General features: G+C 33.0%; 1 protein-coding gene across 3 annotated transcripts in view; it reads right to left on the bottom strand.

Annotated features, from left to right (window-relative positions):
- Nucleotides 1-16,060, bottom strand: part of Rhea (Talin_middle and talin-RS domain-containing protein rhea) — a 64,216-nt gene that overhangs the window by 40,226 nt on the left and 7,930 nt on the right. Inside the window, exon 1 of one of the 3 annotated variants that reach the window (XM_072899923.1) lies at nucleotides 4,427-4,591. The exons of 1 other annotated variant lie outside the window; for it this stretch is intronic. The gene's annotated coding sequence lies outside the window, so the exon portion shown is untranslated. Of the gene's footprint in view, nucleotides 1-945; nucleotides 1,753-4,426; nucleotides 4,592-16,060 lie in introns of those variants that run through there. One more of the 3 variants, XM_072899924.1, reaches the window with a different exon arrangement.

The raw sequence follows: 16,060 nt of genomic DNA, 5'->3' as shown, positions 1-16,060 counted from the left end.
GATTCAAACGGGGAGAGACAGATCGATGATGATTAACGCGAATATAAGGGAAAAATTAGCGCAAAAACAGATATTTAACAAACAACAATAATTAAGAAATTTCATCATACGAGGCATTCTAGTTTTAAAAAATGCATTATTAGTGTCTTCTTTCCAATTATTAAACTATCTTATTAAAAAATGTTTCGTAGCTTCTACAGTAGAAAATGCACCTTTTAAATTAAATAAAAATTTTGTCACCATTAATTAAGAAAGGATTTCTAATTTACAAAGTTCTTTTCATATATAAATTATGAATGATATGGATCTCTATATAATCTGTTATTTCCTTGCTTTTCTCATTTTCTGAAAAATGTGACTTGCGTTATTATTAAATTCACGTTTGAATATTATGATATGTATGTATATTATCCACGTATTTAAATCTACGTATGCATGTGCGTGTATAAATTAATAGCGATTTTCAGATCAACTATTATTCAACAAAAAAAATACAAGAAAGAGAATAACTATTTCTCGTAACTCGTAATATTTTTTAATGTTATATACAATTTCACTTTCCAGATTGCTCCATTATGTCACATTTTTGAAAAATTTGTGGTAAAATAAACAATTTTAATGTATTTTATCATGCTATAGTTAAATTCAAAATAACAAAAGTTAAAATGTTTGGATTTTTGCAAACATTTAGATATGCATAAAAATATACATTTTGAACTTACAAATTTTTACATCAAATTCGTATTGAATGACCTAAAAAAATCTTTAAATTTTAATGTAAATATAATTAAAAATTATAGTTTTAGCATTAGAAGGGAGTAATTTTTTCCGTAGTTTGTTTTCAAAATTGTGATGGAGCAAAATATTCAGTGTCAAAAACAAACTGCGGAAAAAATTATTCCCTTCCTAATAAGAAAAAAAAAAAAATATTTTTTATGTAATTACTGTGTTCTCATGTATACGCTTCAAAGCGCCAGCGTGCACGGGATGCATATGCATAATCTCCGGTGGCTATGACGCCACGGATTCATACGATTATGCGTCATCGTCGCGAGCGCACACAAGTCGGTCGTCTCCTTCGCGCTCCATTACGATCTTCAAGGAAACACACACGCGTCTCGACTAACGTACGCGTCGTTCACACACGTGCGCTATACCCAGCGCACACGTGTGTATACAATACGTGTGGCGGCCGTGTTACTAATTTTGAATCATCCAGCACTGACTGTAACACCATACACACGCACCGGACGTACGCGCTCTTTGGCTATTTATATACGGCTCGTATACCGGAACTATACTTTCCGTTTTTACCGGGCTTTGTCGTAAATGGTAACACGTAATCCGAGTATCGCCGAGATTTCACGGACGACGGATTATCCCGCTACGTCACGCTTTTTCTCAGCTTTGAGATAAGCCGCCAGATGGAAAATCACTAATAAAATCAGGAAGAATTACTCCAACATGGTAGAAGATCGTTTAGCGCTGATAAAATTTTCCGGATCTCAAGTTTTATTATACAAGTCCTTTGAAATATCAACTCGAGAATTTTCTTCAATTAAAATGTTGAAAGCCCTTTTGATAGTTTCCGAATAACTCAAAAAAGAAGAATTGTACAAAAGTCAAGCTTTCAGAATATAATGATTAAATAGGAACAAAATATTCTTTTGATATATGTATATATAAAATTCAAGCGATATTTCAATCATCAATCATATTCTATTCGCAAATGATCGAGCGCATGTCGAGAAGAAAGTTAATTTCGGTTCACATATATATTGCCGATACAACTTTAACACACTTGAAAAAAAAAAAAAAAAAAGCGAAGGTTTATAAAGGGTAATACTTTGCTCGCAATTTATATAACGTAAAGTTCGATACAGTTTTGCATAAGTTGATGAGAAAACTTGTCGTTATTAACATATTTCGATGGATCATGCAATTTCACATGTTTACTAGATTTCTAAGTTACTAGACGACACATGCATACATCTCTAATAAACGGCGAACATGTACATACGTATTTAATAACTGCGCGTATCTCAATCTATATGCATCGCTCATAATTGGAATCCTCGAACATATTAGTCTTAAATAACAAAAGCATAGATCTGAAAACGTTGATTTTTGTTACATAATATATATTAATTGAGAATTTCGTGAAATATGTATTAATTAACTATAATCAAGCCCTTCTTTTATTCTCTTTTTATAATAAGTTCATTTATAATAAACAGGCAATAAACTGTTTTATATTTCTATATGTTCTTTTCTGTAACCAGATGACTGTTATAATTCAGCGAAAATTAGTCTTAATTGACAAAAGCACAAATATGGAAACATTGATTCTTGCTACATAGTATCACGAGAATTTCGTAAAATATGCAATAATTATCAAGCCCTTGCTTTAATCCTTTTTTGTATAAATTTAACATAAATTTAATTTAATAAACAGACGATAAACCGACGATAAATGATATGTATTGTTTTATATTTCAAAAATGCTCCCTTCTGTAACCAGATGATTCTCATAATTCATCGAGATAATTCTCTCGCTGCAATCATAGATTGATTAACTCTCTGATTGCGAGAGGTATAATTTTGATTAGCCTTATTCCTAGTATGCCATTAAGACGCGAAAACGTGTTCCATATCGATGGGAGCCAGTATATTTGGATAATTGGATGTTTGGATGTCACGCGTGATGAATTCATAAATTGGGATTTGTGACTGCTATCATTCTGATTAGTCTCACTTCCAATTAAATCCCATCGCGGGATAGAAAGTACAATGATAAAGACAAACAATGATTCATTTACTGTCTATTATTAAAACATTATACCAATAAAAAGCCATTGTTATTATTATTATATTTCCACGAAGCCAGTAACAATTATTAATCAATTAATTAACGCGAAAAAAATTGCTTTTAAAAATCGTCATGTTAGAATACTAAAACTAATTTATGCAGTATCACGATGAGAATACAGCAATGTAATGTATAATTAAGACATATGTAAAGTGATTCAATTTCTAAAAAAAAATTTCTATCGCAATATATCTATGTATAAGATATTACGTATAAAGTGATTCATCAGTAAATTGTCGAATCAAGTAATTCCTTGATTCTGGCAATCAATTGACTTCAATAATCTTACCTTAAATTCTGATTGTCTATTTAAATTAAATCACTATAATTTTATATATTATATCCTTTCATTCTATTAATATTATACAAATATAGTGCAAGATTTAAGCCACAGTTTAAATTTTCATCAAATATAGAAGTAATATAAAAATGTCAGTTAAGCATTATATACGTTATTTTCCAAATATCTCAGATATTTTTTAGGAATAAATATTATTAAATAATTAATAGGTTAAAGTGTAAAAATTAAATTCCGAACAATTTAAAGAAAGATCGTTCGTGTATTAGTAAAATTATTTTATTTATTATTCTAATGCCGAAAGTGAATGTCCTTGACATATTAACGTATTCTATCTGTCACGAGAGAAAAAAAAAAACAAATATGTTGATAAGAATAACCATCAACGTCAACAGGAAAGTCAATCATAAAATCAACCAAATTGGAGATACATGCGGGGACCGCTATCTCAATGTCAACGCGCGACGTGTAGGTAGATCGAGCGAGAAGAAAAAACAAATCTTGACAAGAGAGGAGATTCTGGCATCAGCGACGTCAAGGCATCCCAGCAACACAACGTTCTATTTAACCTCTCGCACGGCCTATCTATTGATTTTCCAGGGACCTATTGTTTTGGCACGTCGCGCATTTAACCAAACGAAAACCGCCGGAGTGCGGGTATCAATAAGAAGGCGCTTTCCGCTTCCTGCTTCCCGCATCCCCCTGTCGCACGCACTTGTATACTTCTACAAACACACGTAGATCTGCATGCGTATGATATATGCACGCACGCACGAACGTACGCACGCACACGCACATACCGTACATATGTAAATCGTCATCATCGCGAAACCGCGGCGATCTGTCAATCGTCCGTGCGTTCTGAATCATTTCTATTCCGGGAGAAACGCCACTCGTCGGCCCGTCGCCCGTCGCCCGTCGTGTCACCTACGTATATACGACTTAAGAGGGCTTTTGAGGTTAGGCCCCGTTCGCGATCGCGGCCGCGGCAACGCACGGACCGCGAAACGTCAAGAGACGTCGAGAGATCGTACGATGACAGAAAGACGACGGGGCGATTGGGACGAGGGGGAAACCGGAAGGCGGCGGAGGAGCGGTCGAGAACGCGTCCGAGAGGCAAGCACGCCCATATTCCCGTCGCGTCGGGAATCGCGCGGCGGAAAAATCAATAATATAATCGGACGGCCGCGTGGCCGCGCGTTTTTAATCGCACGCCGGCCGCGAATTTCGGCCACGAGCGTGTCCACGTGCTTACTCACCGCGAGGAATATCCATAGATGCGCGCCGGACACGCGTCTCCCGTCGCACGACAAGCGATTTATCTACACTTCGGGGGCCGCACACAGGCACCACGTCCGACAACACTCTTGCGACTCTCCGCCGTTCCACGATTCCGGCGTTCCCGTCGTCCAACGGTGAGCGTGAGCGGCGGCGGCGACAGGGCCGACCGAGACATGGGAACGCGGTGGCGCTGTAGCTCCCTGCTTTAAAAGAATCCGATAATAAAACTGGCTAAAAGAATTACGTGTTTATAGGCTGGAAAAGGAGACCAGAGATGTATACATGTGTAACGAGATTAGAAAAGGTTTTATCTTTTGTACGATAAAATACAATTCGCAGATATCAGGGTATTTGAGTAGCTAATAAAGCTTCAAAGATGACGAGAGTTGTATCTAAAATTTATATTCTAATATAAATATGCGTCTTTTATGCGATTATATATTTCTATTAATATTTCGGGAAAATTGTAAAATTTCAAACGTTGCGTTTCTCTTATATTGATTTCGGATTATACTTTTTTCGGCCTTTCTGTATTTTCGAATATTTTGATAAAATAATATTTTGGGTTGATTTCGATTAGATTTTTCTCTAGTATGTTTTTTTTCATTGATTGAAAAAGATAAGCCATTGGAATTTATATTATATATATGTATATAGGAAAAAATTAATCGTGCAATACATGTTTTTCTACTTTTTTTTAAATAAATATTTCAACACAAAGCTTACATGATATATGTTACATTTGAAACAAACGAATATTTCAATCTTATTTTAGTAAAATATCCAAAAACTGTTAAACCAAATCGTTATAAGAACAATACGTAAACTAATAAGTCTACGTAAAAATTGAGGAAAAAAAGAATAAAATATAAAAAAGATGATCAAAGTATTGTTATATTTTTTATTTTGTTAGATATTATATTATGTAATGAATAAACTTTTGTTTGTAAGATTATTTAGAAAAATCTATTATTCTTCTCTCCTGATTTTACATTTGGATAATAGAAAGAGAATATTCTACTCTAGTCTCTCAAATTAAATGTAGCGGTAAATGGCATCAGGTGCAATATGCACGTCCCTATACTTTGATGCAAATAACCGATCCAAACAAACGCGCGACTCTCTAAAAATATCATTTCTAAAATCCATAACCACGGATAGCGGGACTGTTCTAAATATAAAGCATACGAATGAATCCGCCTGCGTGTGGCGTTAAACACAATCGACTGAGCCGTCGTCCTTCCGTAAAAATAACAATTACACCAGTGAGCTTGTAGCATACGCCTAAACGATTTCGCTACCTTGACATAAAAATTTCACAGAACATTACTTCCAAAACACTCGCTCGTAATTGAAATACTTATACAGTGTTTCTCGATAAATAAAATATCAATCAGGCAGGTGCAACCTATGTTCTTATTAATATATAGCTGTAATACTAATTTTTTTTTTCACGAATAAAAACGTCATTTTAGATACGTCAGTTCCGTAGATGCACTCTCTATTTGAAATATCACGCTGCACGTGCGGAGGGTTAAAAACGCCAAACTTCCTCTCCGGCGAGTCTGGAACAAGAGAGCGAGACCGCACCAAATTTGGTCATGCCAGTCTCCTTCCAGAGTGCCCCCGTAGTCTTTCGTAGTACGTGCTTTCGTAATCATATAATACGTATGTTACAGCTGCGGAGCGACTCGCTCTCGGGTCTTATCGTGTATTAAGCTTCGCGACGATAGCGTTTTCGCTCTTCTCTCTTATTCCGACTGCTAAAATAAAACTAGATGTACGAAAAAAAAAACAACTTTACGATTTGCAGTTTATGGTATCTCGATCGCGAGGTCGACGAAAATAAATTCTTCGGAAAGTTTAACCCGCTGAAAGGCGTATTCAGTAAAGAATTTTTCCGTGGAAAACTCTATTTAGTTAATGTTAAGCTCGCGCGCTCAGGATGGCATCAACGTATATTTACGAAATTCTTCTTTTAATTCGTCCGTTGTTTTTAAGAATCTATAAAGAATCACAAAGATTTTAAATCAAAACTTAACACAATTTAAGACTAAAAGTATCGAGTAGTTTTTCTGACCGTTTTTATTTTTTAATTATATTCTTCTTATATTACATATATTCCAATTATATTTTTAATTCTATTATTTAATTATAGATTAATACCTTATTTTTTTGTGTAAAAGATAAAGTTCTGAGATTTTATAACTTTTTATCAATTATTTAATAATGGAAATAATTAATAAAAAGTTATAAAATGTCAGAATCTTATCTTTCACACAAGAAATAAGTTACTAATTTATAAAATAGAAAGACGTTCAGAAAAACTGCTCTAGTACTTTTAGTATTAAATCATTTTCTTCTTATGATTTAAAAACTGATCCAAGGTTGAAGAACATTATGATAATTGAGAACGTTAAAGATTAAAGTATTATTACGCAAAAATATGACAATCTGACGCTTTATCATTTAAGAGTTATCTCGAGGAAGTGGCCATGCATTTCCTCCTCTCTTTGAGGATAGAAAACCTTCAACAATTGTGTTATTAATTTTATATGCATATCATGAATACAGATAGGATCATTATTTATAATTATAATAAATTCGTTAACTTTTACGTTTACAAAATATGTCACAAAAAACTTTGCATATCTAAAAACAAATCAATATAAAAACAAACATAATAATATAATGAAAAATATTACGAAAAGAATATCTAAAAATGTTGGTTCTTTCTTATTTGAAAAAAATTAATTTTTCAATAAATGAATATATAATTAATATAAATATAATTATATAAATATATAATTAATTTTTTATTTCCATTAAAAGAATTAAAACATGAATAAGAACGAATACAAACATTACACGCATTTGTTTCAAAGGGAAGAATTTTATTTATTAAACCCAAACTAAAACCTAAAACTAGCCCTTTCTGATATTATATTTTTATTTACTATCGAGAAGAGAGTACGAAAGAAGGTTTTTAGGTTTTAAGGTTTTCTTGAAATGGACTACAGCGAGAGGAAGAGAGAGAGCCCGAATGAGTGGGACGCATGAATGTAAAGATGTGTTAATACAGTCTCTCGATCCAGATGACATAGCGATGCGGCAACGATACGTCACACGCCCGCTGTGTCGGAAGGAGTAAGCGCTAAAAAAGGAGAAAAGAATGCAACAGTAGCGTTCATTACGCTACTCGACTGCCTACGTTAACGTAATTCGCTCGCTCGCGCATTCCACGCGTGCTTGTCGCGTCGGCGTCAAGACAAGGCTGGTCCTCCAGATGTCGTTTCCCTCTCGCGCGTAGGCGACTCGTTCATCTCCTATGCACCTGATTTTAGTATACAATAAGAATGATAAATTCGCATTCATACACCCAAACATATTTCGCTAAATTTTTGGGAAGAATACTGTTTCGCGAGTTACATTTAAAATACATACATATTAAAATACAAATATATAATAAAGTAATCTTTTGTTTATACAAAATCCTAAGCACATGTAGAGGCGAGAAAATTTCCCACTTTCCCGGGTAAATCTAATAAAATTATTTTTTCCATCTATGTTGATTATAAAAAATATTTCTATTTAGTTTTGCATTATACTTTTTTTCAACCCAACAGATTCCGTCTTTGTTTAAATAATTCTGTTGCATATTTATGATATTATTTTAAAAATTAATTATCGAAATAAATAGTGTATAAATATATAATGTCAAATATAGAGAAATTTTAAAAGATATTTCCATTTTCCTTGAAATCAGTACCGAGTGGAAGAACTTCTTTGTTGAAATAGGACAAGGGAACACCTACGTAAAACAATGCGTGACATACATACCCGGTATACGGAATGCGCGATAAATTTCCTTTATCGTCTTGGTAGTCTCGGTGCCAGGAGAACGATATAGATGAAGCTGGACGATTGCCAGAATCACATCTTGTAATCTAATTTTCATCCGTTTACGGGGGTTTTACCGTACGAGGTGAAGACTACCAATGTCGCGCTATAACTACGTTCTACTACTTTACCGACCAACTTTTAACGATGGTTCCACGTGGTGCTACCTATATGATGAAGCAAGAAATAAAATTGACGTATTGGCCGAAAATTCTGGCATATTTAAATATTTTTTTTTTTTTTGTAAAATAAATTAAAGATTGGTCGAATAAATGTGTGCAAAAGCTGAATGTATAAATCATTACACTTTTCTCTCTTTTTATCATTAAAATATTTCTATTTTTAATTATAAGTAAAATATATAAAAAACAATATTATGATAATAGTATATCATATTAACAATTTTTTTTGTTACAATTAATATAGCTACTATTTTCCAGAGAAGATACATATCTAAATTAAGCAATTGCTTTTAATAACTTGCTTTATTTTATATACAATTCTTATTCAAAATTACTTATGAGATTCACTTCTAAAATTATATTCGCAAATCACTTTACATGTTATTTGTTCGTACAATAAAATGCCAGAAGTTGGATTTATTTTTTTTTTTCTCTATTAAGTAATATGGAACTCGCGATAACTCATCCCCACAAAATGAAAATAATTCCTCAAGAAGAGACAGCATCAAATCTACTCGGTGAGAGATAAAATTTCTCGGGGGGGACAATGGGAAAAGTTTCCTATACTTTGTACGTCATAGCGATAGCACGCAATAGCGAATCGGGGGAAGAGGGACGATAGACTCATCTAGAAGGAAGGATCGAGATTGTCGAGACTATCTGCTTTCATATTTATTGGTGTTCTTGCATGGAGGACCAGTGTCTCTCAGTTCACTCGAGCATCAAAGTAAGTGAAACACAAGAAGAGATTGACAGAAAAGTTTGAAACATTTAAGAGTCAGAGTCATATATTACGTTATTCTACGTATTATACGTATAAGAATATAATTTAAAAAATTTCAAAACCTTCCTTATAATTAATAAAGAAAATCTTTTTATCTGCCGTTAAATCTATTGGCTTGCACAAATAATTCATCTCTTTTACTAATACCTACTTCTCTCCGGATGTAATAATCGATAGCGCACGAGTAATGAGACTCGTATCGTGAGAAAATAAAATTCGACGACTTCCTCATATTGGAAGTAGTTACGTCTCTACTATTATATAGATATATATATATAAGACGATAGCATTGCCTCTAAAGGAAAGGAAGAGGGAAAGAAAGAGGATCGTCGGGATGGCGAGCGAGGAGAAGACGAGATTTTATGGGGGATCCCCGGGTGCTGAAACCAGCAGCAATAGCCATAAAAAAACTAGGCGCCCGTAGGACCGGGATGCGACGGGATAAGATGTGTTTTGCCAAAAGCTGGGAAGCGTCGCGACGGCGCCAGAGGGTCTGGAGCCAATGTCCCGAACTCTCTCTCTCTCTCTCTCTCACTCTCTTCCTCCCTTTATCGTCTCCCTCTCCCTCTTCCGATTCCTGTCAATTCCGGGCGACTTCCCATTCCCGGGAAACTCGCCCTCCCGAAAACTAGTCCGCCATGATCGTCCCCAGCAACCACGCCAATGCCAACATTTCGTCGTCCTTGTGAGCTGATTACGTCGTTCACGGTTAAGCAAAACGAACACGGTGGCTGAAAGATTCGCGGAGTAGACAAGTATAAGAGATAAATTAACTCTTAATGCACTAGAAAATTATACTAATTATGTTTGTCACACAAGTGTGATGTATCATCAATGAATTGCTAGACAGAATAAAAATCAACTTTTTCCTTGATATAGAATTTAAAAAAACTAAACGGCTTTTGGTAAACTTTAAGAAAATAATCTTTCAATTATTATATCTTTTTTGTGATCATAATTATTAGTAATTTCTTATAGGCGTACATATATATCAAAATTATTTTAATAATGGTAAGCAATATTTTAAGAGAGAGATACCTAATAATTATTTGATTTAAAATATTTTAATCTATAAAATTATAAATTATAATTAATATTAAATTATTGCTTATCAATATAATAGGTATATATAATTTGTCTATATAAAATAAGATGTCAGTTTTTTTCGTCATTGATACGCAGACATGCATCAGTGTATGACGGGTGACGGATTAAATAAGATTTTACATTACGGCTTCAGGCCAAAAAAAGACACGTTCAAAATCTAGCGAACGAGAATCACTTTGCATAGAACGACAGAAGCAAATCATTCTCCACCGAGATGATTTATGGTTTGACGTCAACTCGCGGGAATAAATTCTGGAATAAATTCATTTCTGTGAGAGGTTTTCGATCGTTCGTAGTTGCGGCTACCCTGATGGTGTCTATTCCTCCAAGTATTCCGAGAGAGAAATGAGCTTTGCGGGGGATGGGAAGCAAATATATTTTTGTTTTAGAAAAACTACTATGGGGAGACATGATATCACGGATATTATCCATAAATTTGATCGTATCTTCTTCCAGAAGTTTCTTTATTCTTATCGAAGGAAAAAGAATTACAGAAACTTACTTTTATAAATTTCGAAAGCATTAAAATTTATCTGCCGCGGTTGTCTCGACTTCAAGCTGATTGGATCAAATTTTATTATATAACTATTATTAATATCGTACTAAAAATGCGTAAAAAAGAATCTTTATTAAATAAAACGCATAAATATGATCTGTTTATTTAACGTCATTTAAACATAAGACAAATATGGCGCTACTCTTCATGTAAATAGCTGCATTTGTCAATGACGTTCACTCGTGCAGCACTGATTCGACTCGTATTTAAATGTTTCTACCTCATATAGTTTATAGCTGTCCTCCCCGTGGAGAAGAAAGAGAACGGGCGTGGATACGTCGTAAACCCCTCTAAAAAGAGGACAATAGAACGAGCCCTTACGCGAGTGCAGAGCCGAGGATGATTTGACAAACTCTCGATCAGAGAACGCGAGCATTGTTCGACAAAAGGTATACGAGATAGCGCATACGTGCATCGAAATCACCATAAAAAATCGTCCGTATCTAATACGCGGATAGTAGGAACGTGCAATCGAAAGGAATTAAATCGCGTTGTGATCTTTGTCTGATCTTTATCGTTATTTTATGTTTAAATTATATAAGAAGTAATAGTTTTGAATATGAATCATAAAATTTCGTAAAATGCAAGAAATTTTGAAATAAATTTTAAATTAAAAACAATAAAATAATTATTATATAACAAACGTATTATAGTAAAAATTACAATAAATGAATAAAGTATATAAATGACAGATCAATTTGAATAGCGCGACAAGTTGGATAATAAAAATTTTATCGATTAAGATTTAATTATATTATAAAATTTATCAGATGCGTATTGATTTTACAAGAAATATTTTATTATCAGTTTAAATATATATTGATGTGATGAGAAAAGGTTTCTGAATATTTGTTTACGCTTATTTGTTTAGTGACAATACAACAACTTTGAAACGTGTAGGAGCTATTTTTATGTAAATAAAAATATGTTGCAAATCTACTTTATTTCTAGCTGAGATTTTATTTGCTAATATGTAAAATATTATCCATTTAATTGAAATTTTAAAGGGATTGTTGTATATCATAAATTAAATTATAACTTATTTCTTTTTTATCATTCTTTTCAAGTTAAATGCTAAAAAAGTTTGCCAGATAATTTTAGAATTCCATTTTGTTTGCATAATCTTGTGAAAAGAAAGCGGACAATTTAAATAACGCAATATTTTTTTGCGTATAACTATATAATTTTTTATTACTTTGTGTTTTTTTTTCGATTTTTACATTATCTGAATAGTCCTACATGCTTTTTCAATCATTAGTTTCGATGCGTAATTTTAATAAGTAATTTCAACTTGCAGCATAAGTAAATATTTATTTAGGAGAACTTGTATATATTCTGTATTTTTAACTTCTTTTCTCTTAAACAAGTAAAAATGTTGTATTTAGAAATTAAAAATTAATGGGAATCCAACTTACTTTACCATATTCTTTATATTCACTATTTTCTCTGTAACATATTGCCAGACACTTTAAATGTTATAGAAATATTTTAATATATATAAAATTTATAAAACACGCACATATCTCAAACAAATGTGCGTAAAAATTGATATATGTTAAATTTTATATTTTTATATCAATATTTTCCATAATAGTTTATTTCTGTGTACGCTCATGATATTTGTACCGAACGAAGAAATTAATTAAACCACGATCTGATTTCGCTTAAGCTAGAAAACGAATGACACAAACGACGGGTATTCTAGGGTGCACGAAGACCCATTTCTCGATCCCGACGACGCCCCTGTCGACGCTTCCGGCATCCGGTTCCGGTAGCGATTTTTATGCGAGCACTCGCGGAGGGGAAGAACAGAAACGAGCGATGATTCCACAGAATCTGAAAAGTCAGTCGAGCGTAAACGGCAGAGCACGCACAAAGAGGGTTGGTCCCGATGCCACGAGAAAGGGAAGAAAAACAGTTATTGTGCGTGGAAGAAGGGCTGAAAAGAGGAACCGTCGAAACGATACGTCGTCGTCGCATCCGCCCGCTCGAGCAAACCAAGAAGCAGGGTGTCATTTGTCAGCGAAGGCGCACGTGATGTTCGCATGAGATTTCGCCGGAAACTCGTTTGTTGGACAGAAGCGATGATGCGAATCCCGAAAGTTCGAATCGCCATTTCGTGATCTTTTCTGATCAAAGACTCGAGATAAATTTATAATAAATGCTATACTTTTAAAAATATAAATGTAAAAAGAAAGAAATGCATTAATAAATAACAAAATATTTTATTTCTTATTTAGTTCTTATTTAGTTCTCATTTAACTAGCAATTCTTTATCTAATATTTTGATTATGTTTAGTTAATGGCAATTTTTTAATATTATCATGCTTATATACAAACATATAATTAAAAAAGATTTTTACAATTTAAAGATAAATCTAAAATCTTCTATTTTCTACTTTCTTTCTATCTCATTATAATAAGAAAAAGTTTATATAAAAGATAAAAGATAAATATTAAATATATAAAGAATATGTTAAATTGATATTTTAAATTAATATATTGAAATTATTTGTGAGTGAAATTTATAAAATACATGTTTACCTCTATTTTCTATAAAGTTACAAAAAAAATGTTATCTTTCTTGGAGGATTATTATAAATAATTCTTAAATATAGCATAAATGTATTAAAAATCTCTCAAAAAAAGATATTTTAGATATTTTAGTTTTGGACGACGAATTTAATTTTTCAATAATTACATCACTGTTTTATTGCATCATTTTAATTATTTTATTATAAAGAAATTTGTTAAAAGATACGATTATTCTGTTACTAACATTCATAATGGAAGAAGACATTAAATGTAAAGGCATTAGCGAATCAAACTACTACTCTACTGGTAATATATATCAGTGACGAAATACATGGTACTCCATTCGTTTTACGCGAAATGGAGCCCCCGGGGTTAATTAAATCAGCGATAATCGGTCTGCCGCCACTCGTCCCGTACCATTAAAATTACAGTCTCAATTTAGCACACGTGTCTCCCATAATTTTCCTCGTTGAATTAACACGTGTATAAAGAACGTAGAGTCAGTGTCATATGCTTTAAAACACGAATCTATAAATCCTTTTAGTGTAACGAAAGAATTTTCTCAAATTATCAAATAAACAAAATTAAAATCTTTATTTTCTTACACTCAACAATAAATAATTTTGTAATTATAAATTCAACATAAACAGTACTAATTTTAAAAGTTATCTAATATAATTTTATAGTTAATCAAACCTTATAATAATTTGTATGATTTACAAATTGCATAATATAAATTTTTTTAGTTTTAAAAATAATTAATATTGTAAAACGTGTAAAGTTTCTCAGTATTAAAATATTAAACTGTATAATATTTTTTATTTTTATTTATTGTTAGTAATATAAGTCACACATGTTTCCTTTGTTTTCCTTCCTAATTATTATACTCAAGTAACTAAACACGCGCGGGGATTCAACATGAATAACTTATATGTACCCAAAAATATTTCATATTTGTAAAGGGTGCGAGTAAATATGTAAATTTTTATTCACGTGCATTATAGAACGTTTGCATAAAGTTGAACATTATTCAAAATCGCGATGATAATAAAGTGTTAGTTAACAAGCCCCCCGGGATCTAAAAGACGAGTTAACGGTCGGCGCGAAAGTTACGACAGCGGTGCGTTAACTACCGGGATACTTAACTGTTCCCCCTAACATTTAAATCGAACATTTGGCCGCGCGATGCATTAGTCCTGGTAGAATGATCATGGATATATATACGACGAGACCGAAGGGATGCTCGCGTATACCGGGTGCGGACTTAAGTAATGAACACGTCGCACAAGGGGGATGCGAATATTAAATTACAAAACGCCTGCATGCACTTGTGCGCTCGTTGTCGTCGCATTTACAGCGGAAGCGCTCGATTTCGTCGACTTACAATTTCGAAAGAAGACAACAAAAATATGTAAAATATCTGACTATGCAGCTTTTACAAACTGCTTTTGTATGTGTCTGTAAATTAAATATAAAAGAAAAATTAGTATAAAATATAGAAAAATTTTAAAGAAGGAATATAATTCAAGAAATATGTAATTAAATTCAAGAGATATGTAATTTAAATTTAGAGAAACTTTAGAATTGGTTATTTGATAAAATATAAATTGAAAGAATATCAATATATAATTTTTAAAAAAAGTCTAAAAATATATATAATAAACAATTTTATTTCATTTTATTTTATTTTATTTTATTATTAGTCATAATTACCGATGACGTAATATTATCAAAAGTATTATAATAAAAGTTTATTAACGAATTATAAATAATTAAAAAGTAATTATAAAAATTTGACAACATCAAATACAATACCAACCGAATATTTTAAAGAGTACAAGGATTAAAAAACTAATTAATTAACTATGCCATTTACATATCATTGGATTAAATTTAACGATATATTTATCCTTCAATGATATAAAGCAACTGAATTAGAACGTCATTACGACAGAGGGATGACATTCTCAGTTAAATCGGCCGCGAGTGCTTGAGAACTCGAGGACGGTCAGTTGCATGTATACAAATGACGGAAATTCTATCACACCATTGCCTCGCATTTTCACGAGACCCGCGTCCAATTTGTACAATATATGGCCTTCGGGGTTACCCTGTAGGCTCGCTAGCTGCGCGCACCCCATAAATATCTAGAGAAACCACATAAACTGACCATCGTGAGTGCTCGCGATGCGTTCTTTCGCAGACAACCCTCCCGCTGAGAGATCTGTACGCGTCGGCCTAGACAAAAGTTACTTATCCCCCCGAAGTAGACGAGCAATGCTGGATACGCCCAACCGAGGGTCCACCGTGGTTAAAGTACACAGACTACCCCTGATATCGTCCCGGACCAAAGAATCCACCGTACACGTCAGATTACCGCTTAAGTGGCTCGATACTCTTCCCTTAAGTGGTGGCTTAATTTTGCCTGCGTCTGCTTTCCCGCACTGCGCCGCTTATTTAACTCTTATGCATTCGTGAATATATGTTGGATTACAGAAGATAGATTAATCTGGATAATTGTTCAAAAAACTGTATTTGTGATAATATT

The sequence above is a fragment of the Anoplolepis gracilipes genome, chromosome 9 (genome assembly GCF_047496725.1).
Source record: "Anoplolepis gracilipes chromosome 9, ASM4749672v1, whole genome shotgun sequence".
NCBI classification, from domain to species: Eukaryota; Metazoa; Arthropoda; class Insecta; order Hymenoptera; family Formicidae; genus Anoplolepis; species Anoplolepis gracilipes.
This window is presented reverse-complemented; position numbering and strand designations above follow the sequence as displayed.